This window comes from Pinus tabuliformis, chromosome 1_2, assembly GCF_031772625.1.
Source record: "Pinus tabuliformis cultivar Carrire ecotype Pingquan chromosome 1_2, CPIR1, whole genome shotgun sequence".
NCBI lineage: Eukaryota > Viridiplantae > Streptophyta > Pinopsida > Pinales > Pinaceae > Pinus > Pinus tabuliformis.
In genome coordinates this window covers 1,091,859,713-1,091,867,886 of record NC_142298.1, presented here as the reverse complement: position 1 = coordinate 1,091,867,886, position 8,174 = coordinate 1,091,859,713, and positions in this window count along the sequence as shown.

Sequence of the window (8,174 nt, the reverse complement as noted above, 5' to 3'; positions counted from 1 at the left end):
GTGTGTGGATGCTTTGAGCTGTACATGCGCAAAATGTGTATGATCATCCTATTGACAACCTCTGTTTGGCCATCAGTTTGGGAATGGAAGGTTGTGGACTTAGTGAGTTTGGTGTCCAGCATCGATTAGAGATTGGAGCAAAATGCACTGAGGAACCTACTGTCCTGATCTGAGATGATAGACTGTGGGATCCCAAAGTGTACCCACACTCATTCAAAGAAGATTTTAGCAGTGGCTTCTGCTGTGATATTCTTCTTGCAGGCCGCCATAATGGCCATCTTCGAGAACCTGTCGACTACCACAAAAACACAGTCATTTCCATGCTTAGTAGAAGGAAGGCCCGGCATGTAATCCATGGAGATGGATTTCCAAGGTCGACTAGGGGTAGGTAGTGGGGTATAGAGGCCTTGCTTCTTGATGGTCGGTTTGGCAATGGCAGAGATAGTGCATGATCTGATGTACTTCCCGACATTCCGTCGAAGATTCGGCCAATATAAATACTTCTGTAGTATTGCCACTGTTTTCTTGACCCCGAAATGCCCAGCAGCCCGATTGTAGTGTGCTTTCGAAATTATCTTGAAACGCTCGCTTGAAGGAACACAAAGGTGACCCAAGTGGCATAACAGGGCATCCTGGAGGTGAAAATATGGAACATGTTGACCCTACAAGAGTGTCTAGTATGTGTGGCCGAATTCTGGGTCGCTTTTGTAGAGAAGTGTCCAATCAAAAGTCTCGTGACCACAAGAGTTGAGCACGGTGGTTAACGCCATGATCGGTGGTCAACTAAGGCAATCTGCAACATTATTGGTGCTGCCCTTCTTATACTTGATATTCAAATGGAACTGTTGCAGGTATGTGGACCACTTCTGATGGCGATCATTCTGCAATTTCCCTTGGGTTTGTATGAACTGCAGGGGCCGGTGGTCTATGTGGATGACCCTTTCCTTCCCCAAAATGTAATGCTTCCATTGTCAGCAGGCCTGCACAATGGAATGCATCTCTTTGTCATAAGTGGGATACTTTTGGACTGTGTCTGAAAGTGTCTCACTGTGATATGCCACTGGATGCCATTGTTGAGTAAGGACTAGCCCTATAGCATAGTCAGAGGCATCTATATTGACCTCAAATGGTTGTTGGAAGTCTGGTATTGCAAGCACTAGTGCTGAGAAGAGGCGATATTTCAACTTTGTGAATGCCTTCTGTTTAGATTTAGACCAAAAGAATTTTTCTTTCGCTCCTCCCTTGGTGACTTGACTCAAGGGCCAAGTGATATGAGAAAATCCCAACACAAACCAGTGGTAGAAGTTGGCAAGACCCAGAAAGCTGCAGAGCTCTGTCAGAGTGGTTGGAGATGGCCAATCCCGAATGACTTGGATCTTGGATGGATCCACATGCACACCCGTTCATCAATAATGTATCCCAAATACCGAGCTTGGGTCATGCCAAAAGTTCATTTCTCCAAATTGGCACATAACTTGTGTTTCCGCAGTGTTTGGAGAACTTGTCGGATGTGGTGGAGGTGCTCTTCCCAACTCTGGTTGAAGATCGGGATGTCATCCAAGTATACAACTACAAATGAGTTGGTGAATGGCTGCAAGATGTCATCCATTAGCCTCATGAAGGTTGTAGGAGCATTCGTCAATCTGAAAGGCATAACTAACCATTCAAAAAGGCCCTCCTTGGCTTTGAAGGCAGTCTTCCACACATCAGAGGGTTTGATTGACTTGAAATCAATCTTGCTGAAATATTTTGCCCCCTTTTAGTTGGTCCAGGAGTTCATCAATCCATGGGATTGGGTACCTATTACGGACAGTGAACTTGTTCAGCGCCCGATAGTCAATATAGAGTCTCCAAGTCCCATCCTTCTTCTGTACCAAGATGATCGGGCTCCCACAGGGCGATGAAATTGGATGGATGTGACCTTTCTGCACCAGCTCCTGAATCTGCCTCTTTATTTCATCATTCTCCAGAATGGAGAATCGATAGATTGGTCCATTGGGCAACGATGCACCTGGGGTCATATCGATGGAGTGCTTGACGTGGCTGTGTAGAGAAACTCCTACTTGGGAGGTGAAGATGTCCTCATACCCCTCCACGACCTTGTCCATTTGTAGTTGTCGTGCGGATGGGCCCTGTCTGAAGGTCGTGGCCACCGTCGTCTTCTTTACTTGAGGGCGTATCATCAGGAAAACAAATTTCCCAGTTTTGGAAATGAGCTTACTGCATTATTTTGCAGTAACCAAAGAGATGGCAGTAGGCAGTGCTACCTCCGATATCCTGTATAACTTATTTCCCAAAGTAACAATAGCAACATGGGGCCTTGATTCATACACAACATGTCGCTTCCACAAGTATGGTTGTCCTAATAATACATCACAAACATCAAGGGGAGCAACGTCACACAATACCTCATCCGTGAAGGGCTTGATGTTGTATGGAAGGGAACACTGTTGGCTCACGTGAAGATCCCGTCCTTGGTGAATCCACCTAATGGTGTACGGTTGTGGATGTGGTGTGGTCAGTAAGCCCAATCACTTCATTACCTCTACTGAAATGAGGTTCTTTTGCCTCCTGCTGTCGACAATGAACTGTAGTGGGGAGCCCTTTACCCACATCTGTGAGTGGAAGAGGCACTCCTCCTCCTCTGGATCTTCGGGTTCCTCCTTTTGGATCTTCGTGGTGGCAATGGTGGCATTGGGCTTTGCATCAATAATCTGCTTCCCTTTGTCATTTCCCTTGTTGGGTTCTAACTCAGAGTTAGAACATGCATCTGATTCTGAAACATTTAGCTCGACCACCAGTGACTGCTTGGCCCGACACTCACTTGTGCTATGAGTGGAGCTCTTATGGAACTCACACCACTTTCCCGTGTCCTTTTTTGGCTTCGCAACGCTGTTCTTTGCTTGCAGATTTGGTGAGTTGTCTTGGGCCACCCCACCTTGGCTTTGTCCTTTGTTCTGTGGTTTAGGGGCACCTTTACCTTACTTCAGATTTGCAAATCCAAAGTCTCGCTTCTTCTGTTTAAACTTTTGCTCGATCTTGAGGACATATCGTTATGCTATGTCGAACGAGGAGATGTTCAGGAATTCTATTTCTTCCTAGATGTACTTGTGCAAGTAGCCACGGTATTTGAGTACCAAATGTTGCTCCAAATCCTTGATACCTAGTTTTGTGTGAAGGTATGGAAAATATTGGTAAACTCTGGAATGTCTTGCTCCCTTCCTTGCCGCAGTGTGGTCCACTTTATGTATTGATCCTCATAGCTTTCGACAGGGTAGTACTGCTCCATGATGGTAGCCCAGAATAAATTCCAAGTGGGTGCGGCTGAAAACAGTGAGGCCGTACTTTCATCCTTATGCTCGCAGTAGGTTTCCCACCAGTCCTTGATGTGGGGGGCGGCTTTGAGAAGAGCAAAAGTAATATTTTCCCGGCCGGAAAATTCATGAACAAAAAAACACCCTTCTATCAGATTTAACCATTTATATATGGTGTCTGCATCTATCTAACCCTCAAATATGTGAATGTCAAAGTTAACTTGTACCTTAAAGGGTGTGGCACTTCCAGAGTAGTTGCTGGAAGTAGATGTGTTGCCCCTGGGTAGCCACTAAAGGATCTGGGAAAAGTTGTCCATCATCGTGTTCCTTTGTCGCTCGAGGGCCTCTTCAAGCATGATTTTGATAGGATCTCCTACCCCCTCGTCTTTCTTTTCATCCACCATGGGAGGCCGTCGAGATTTGCGAGGCTGGTCTTGCAAAGGTTCAATCAGTTCAAGCCCTAACTCCTTATATCCCGACCTTGTTGGGGACATGCAAAGAAAGACAGAGAAAGAGCTAACCGCTCTGATACTACTGATCTAGATTTAAACAGGAACACAACAAATTATAGACATAACCGTACATATAGAGATGCAACAGAAATAATACTTCATTTCATTACTACAAAATACTAAAATATGCTTACAAACAGAAATGGAAATAAACTAGCTAGGGCGATGGTAGCTTATCTTTGAGAAGAGATGTGGCGGCTACATACCTCTGAACTGTGTTACAAAGAGGCTCGAAGGCCTATTTATTGTTGAGAAACAATGGAAAACCCTAAATATCCAAAAACCTAACCCTAGAAGATGAAACACCAAACTATCGGCCCCATTTGGGTAAATTGGTACATCAACTTCCCGGGGTCGTAACTTTGGCATACGATCTCCATTTGACGTGCACAATATCTTGTTAAAAATATCTATCTGAGAACTACAACTTTAGGAAGAGGAACACAGGACCATGGACACATGTTGCTCCCATTTTTCGCAAAAAATGTCGTTTAGCGCCTCAAAACGGCTCTGGAAGTTTAGGACCCGAAAAACTGCTAAAAATAGTAAACTGTGCTACAATTAAGGAAACTGAAAAGCTAAAAGAAACAATGGTGGGGGTCCAAGTGAAATTGGCGAGTGGCCACCAATATCCACCTGGATCATTCTCTGCCCTTAGGAAGCAATGGTACCCATTACGTTGAGTTCCTCCATGAGATGAGGAAACTTCTGCTGAGCTTGGTCCCTCATGAGCCACTTGCCTTGGTGAAGGAGTTGGCTTGCTTTGACAACTCGATACAATTGGATATTCTGTTGGTGAGTGTGCTTGATTTGTGTGTCCATGATCCGATTAGTTGCAGCTTATTCCATGCAATCTGGATTTAACTTTGTGGGTGTGAGCTATTCTGCAATGTCGGATGTGTCTTGTAATGGTGGAAAGTATGGCTGAAGGCGATCCACATTGAACATTGGGTGCAGGCCAAGGAATGGGGGAATGCTGAGCTCAAATGCATTGTCTCCCACAGCCTTGGTAATGGTGTAAGGACCATATCGAAGTGGTCTAAGTTTTCGATAGGCTCCGGTAAGGTGTTCCTTTTGCAAATGCAACCAGACTTGGTTTCCCACCTGAAATTTGTGTCACACCTGATGTTGATCATGTCACTACTTGTTCTTGGCATTTGATGTCTCCAGAATGTCATGGACCTGCTGGTTAATATGTTGGATGTGCTCAATAAAATATTTTCCTTATCTGTTTCGGACTAGACATGAGCCGAATCTGTGTGAGTAGCTGCAAATGGCATGGCCACATCAATGGGACATAGTGGCTAGAATCCCAAGCCCACCTGAAAAGGGCTATGGCCAATCGAGCTGTGGAGAGCCCAGTTATAGCTGTGCTAAATATAATGGAGGCTCTCATCCCATGTGCGTGGATGCTTTGAGTTGTACATGTGCAGAATGTGTACGATCATCCTGTTGACAACCTCTATCTAGCCATCAGTTTGGGGATGAAAGGCTGTGGACTTAGTGAGTTTGGTGTCCCACATTGACCAGAGACTAGACAAAAATGTACTGAGGAACCTACTGTCCCGATCTGAGATGATAGACTGTGGGATCCCAAAGTGTACACACACTTGTTCAAAGAAGAGCTTAGCAGTGGCTTCTGCTGTGATATTCTTCTTGAAGGCCGCCATAATGGCCATCTTTGAGAACCTGTCGACGAAAAAAAAAACACAGTCGTTTCCATGCTTAGTAGAAGGAAGGCCTAACATGTAATTCATGAAGATAGATTCCCAAGGTCGACTAGGGGTAGGCAATGGGGTATAGAGGCCTTGCTTCTTGATGGTTGGTTTGGCAATGGCGTAGGAAATGCATGATCTGATGTACTTCCCGATATCCTGTTGAAGATTCAGCCAATAGAAATAATTCTGCAGTACTGCCACCGTTTTCTCGACCCCGAAATGCCCAACAACCCGATTATAGTGTGTTTCCCAAATCATCTTGGCACACTCGCTTGAAGGAACACAAAGGTGACCCAGCTGGCATAACAAGGCATCATGGAGGTGAAAATCTAGAACACGCTGACCCTCCAAGAGTGTCTGGTATGTGTGGCCGAATTTTGGATCACTTTTGTAGAGAAGTGGCCAATCAGAAGTCTCATGCCCATAAGAGTTGAGCATGGCAGTTAACGCCATGATCGGTGGTCGACTAAGTCAATCTGCAACATTATTGGTGCTGCCCTTCTTATACTTGATATTCAAATGAACCTATTGCAGGTATGGGGACCACTTCTGATGGCGATCATTCTATAATTTCCCTTGCGTTTGTATGAACTGCAGGGGCCGGTGGTCTATGTGGATGATCGCTTCCTTCCCAAAAATGTTATGCTTCCATTTTCAGTAGGCCTCCACAATGGAATACATATTTTTATCATAAGTGGGATACTTTCGGACTGTGTCTGAAAGTGTCTCACTGCGATATGCCATTGGATGCCTGTGTTGAGTAAGGACTGCCCCAATAGCATAGTTAGGGGCATCTATATTAACCTCAAATGGTTGTTGCAAGTCTGGTAATGCGAGCATTGGTGTCAAGCATAGGTGATCTTTCAACTCTGTGAATGCCTTTTATTGAGATTTAGACCAAAATATTTTTTCTTTCACTCCTCTCTTGGTGACTTTAATCAAGGGCCAAGTGATATGAGAAAATCCCAACACGAACCTACGGTAGAAGTTGGCAAGACCGAGAAAGCTGTGGAGCTCTGTTAGAGTGGTTGGAGATGGCCAATTCTGAATGACTTGGATCTTCGCTGGATCCACATGCACGCCCCCGTTAATCAATAATGTATCCCAAATACTGAACCTGGGTCATGCCAAAAGTGCATTTCTCCAAATTGGCACATAACTTGTGTTGCTGCAGTGTTTGGAGAACTTGTCAGATGTGGTGGAGGTGCTCTTCCCAACTCTGGTCGAAGATCAGGATGTCATCCAAGTATACCACTATAAATGAGTTGGTGAATGGCCGCAAGATGTCATCCATTAGACTCATGAAGGTTGCAGGAGCATCCATCAATCCGAAAGGCGTAACCAACCATTCGAAAAGGCCCTCCTTGGCTTTGAAGGCAGTCTTCCACACATCAGAGGGTTCGACTAGTACCTGGTACTATCCTGAATTCAAATCGATCTTGCTGAAATATTTTCCCCCTTTCAGTTCATCCAGGAGGTCATCAATCCGTGGGACCGGTTACCTATTACGGACAGTGATCTCGTCCAGTGCTCGATAGTCAATACAGAGTCTCCAAGTCCCATCCTTCTTCTGTACCAACATGATTGGGCTCCACAGGGCGATGAATCCAGACGGATGTGACCTTTCTGCTACAACTCCTGAATCTACCTCTTGATTTCATCATTCTCTAGAACGGAGTGCCACTAGATTGTTCCATTTGGAAGCGATGCACGTGGGGTTAGATCAATGGAGTGCTTGACCTGACAGTGCAAAGGAACCCCTACGGGGGGAGGTGAAGATTTCCTCGTACTCCTCCACAACCTTGTCCATCTATAGTTGTCATGTGGAGGGGCCCTGTCTGGAGGTCGTGGCCACTGTATTCTTCTTTCCTTAAGGGTGTATCATCAGGAAAACAAATTTCCCGATTTTGGAAATGAGCTTACTGCATTGTTTTGCAGTAACCAAAGATATGGCAGTAGGCGGTGATACCTCCGGTATCGTGTACAACTTATTTCCCAAAGTAACAATAACAACACGGGGCCTTGATTCATACACAACATTGCACTTCCAAAAGTATGATTGTCCTAATAATACATCGCAAACTTCAAGGGGAGCAACAACACCCAATACCTCATCCGTGAAGGGCTTGATGTTGTATGGAAGGTGACACTGCTGGATCCCGTCCTTGGTGAAGCCACCCGATGGTGTATGGTTGTGGATGTGGTGTGGTCGGCAAGCCAAAATGCTTCATGACCTCTGCCGAAATGAGGTTCTTTTGGCTCCTGTTGGGCCTCAAAATAGTCCCTATTCTCACTCCATTATTCACCAATACCTTCACATTACTTCCATATTACCTTCATGTCACCTCCATTCCAGCTCCACATCATTACATTTACCTCATCATTGGGTTATAACTATGCTTTTCCAAAGTTTATTAATTCTTAACATTTTTAAGTGGATTTATGGTTAAAATTTAGAAAATAATATGCTTATACTTATACCTAACAATTAGAATGAGTTTGTTGACATTTGTAGGTACAAACGAAGCTTCCAAGGCATCTTCATGTGGCACTCTATGTTCAAATTCGAATTTGAGGAGATCATGGACCTCATGGAGGAGATCATGCAGGATAGGGTTATGTGTCACCAC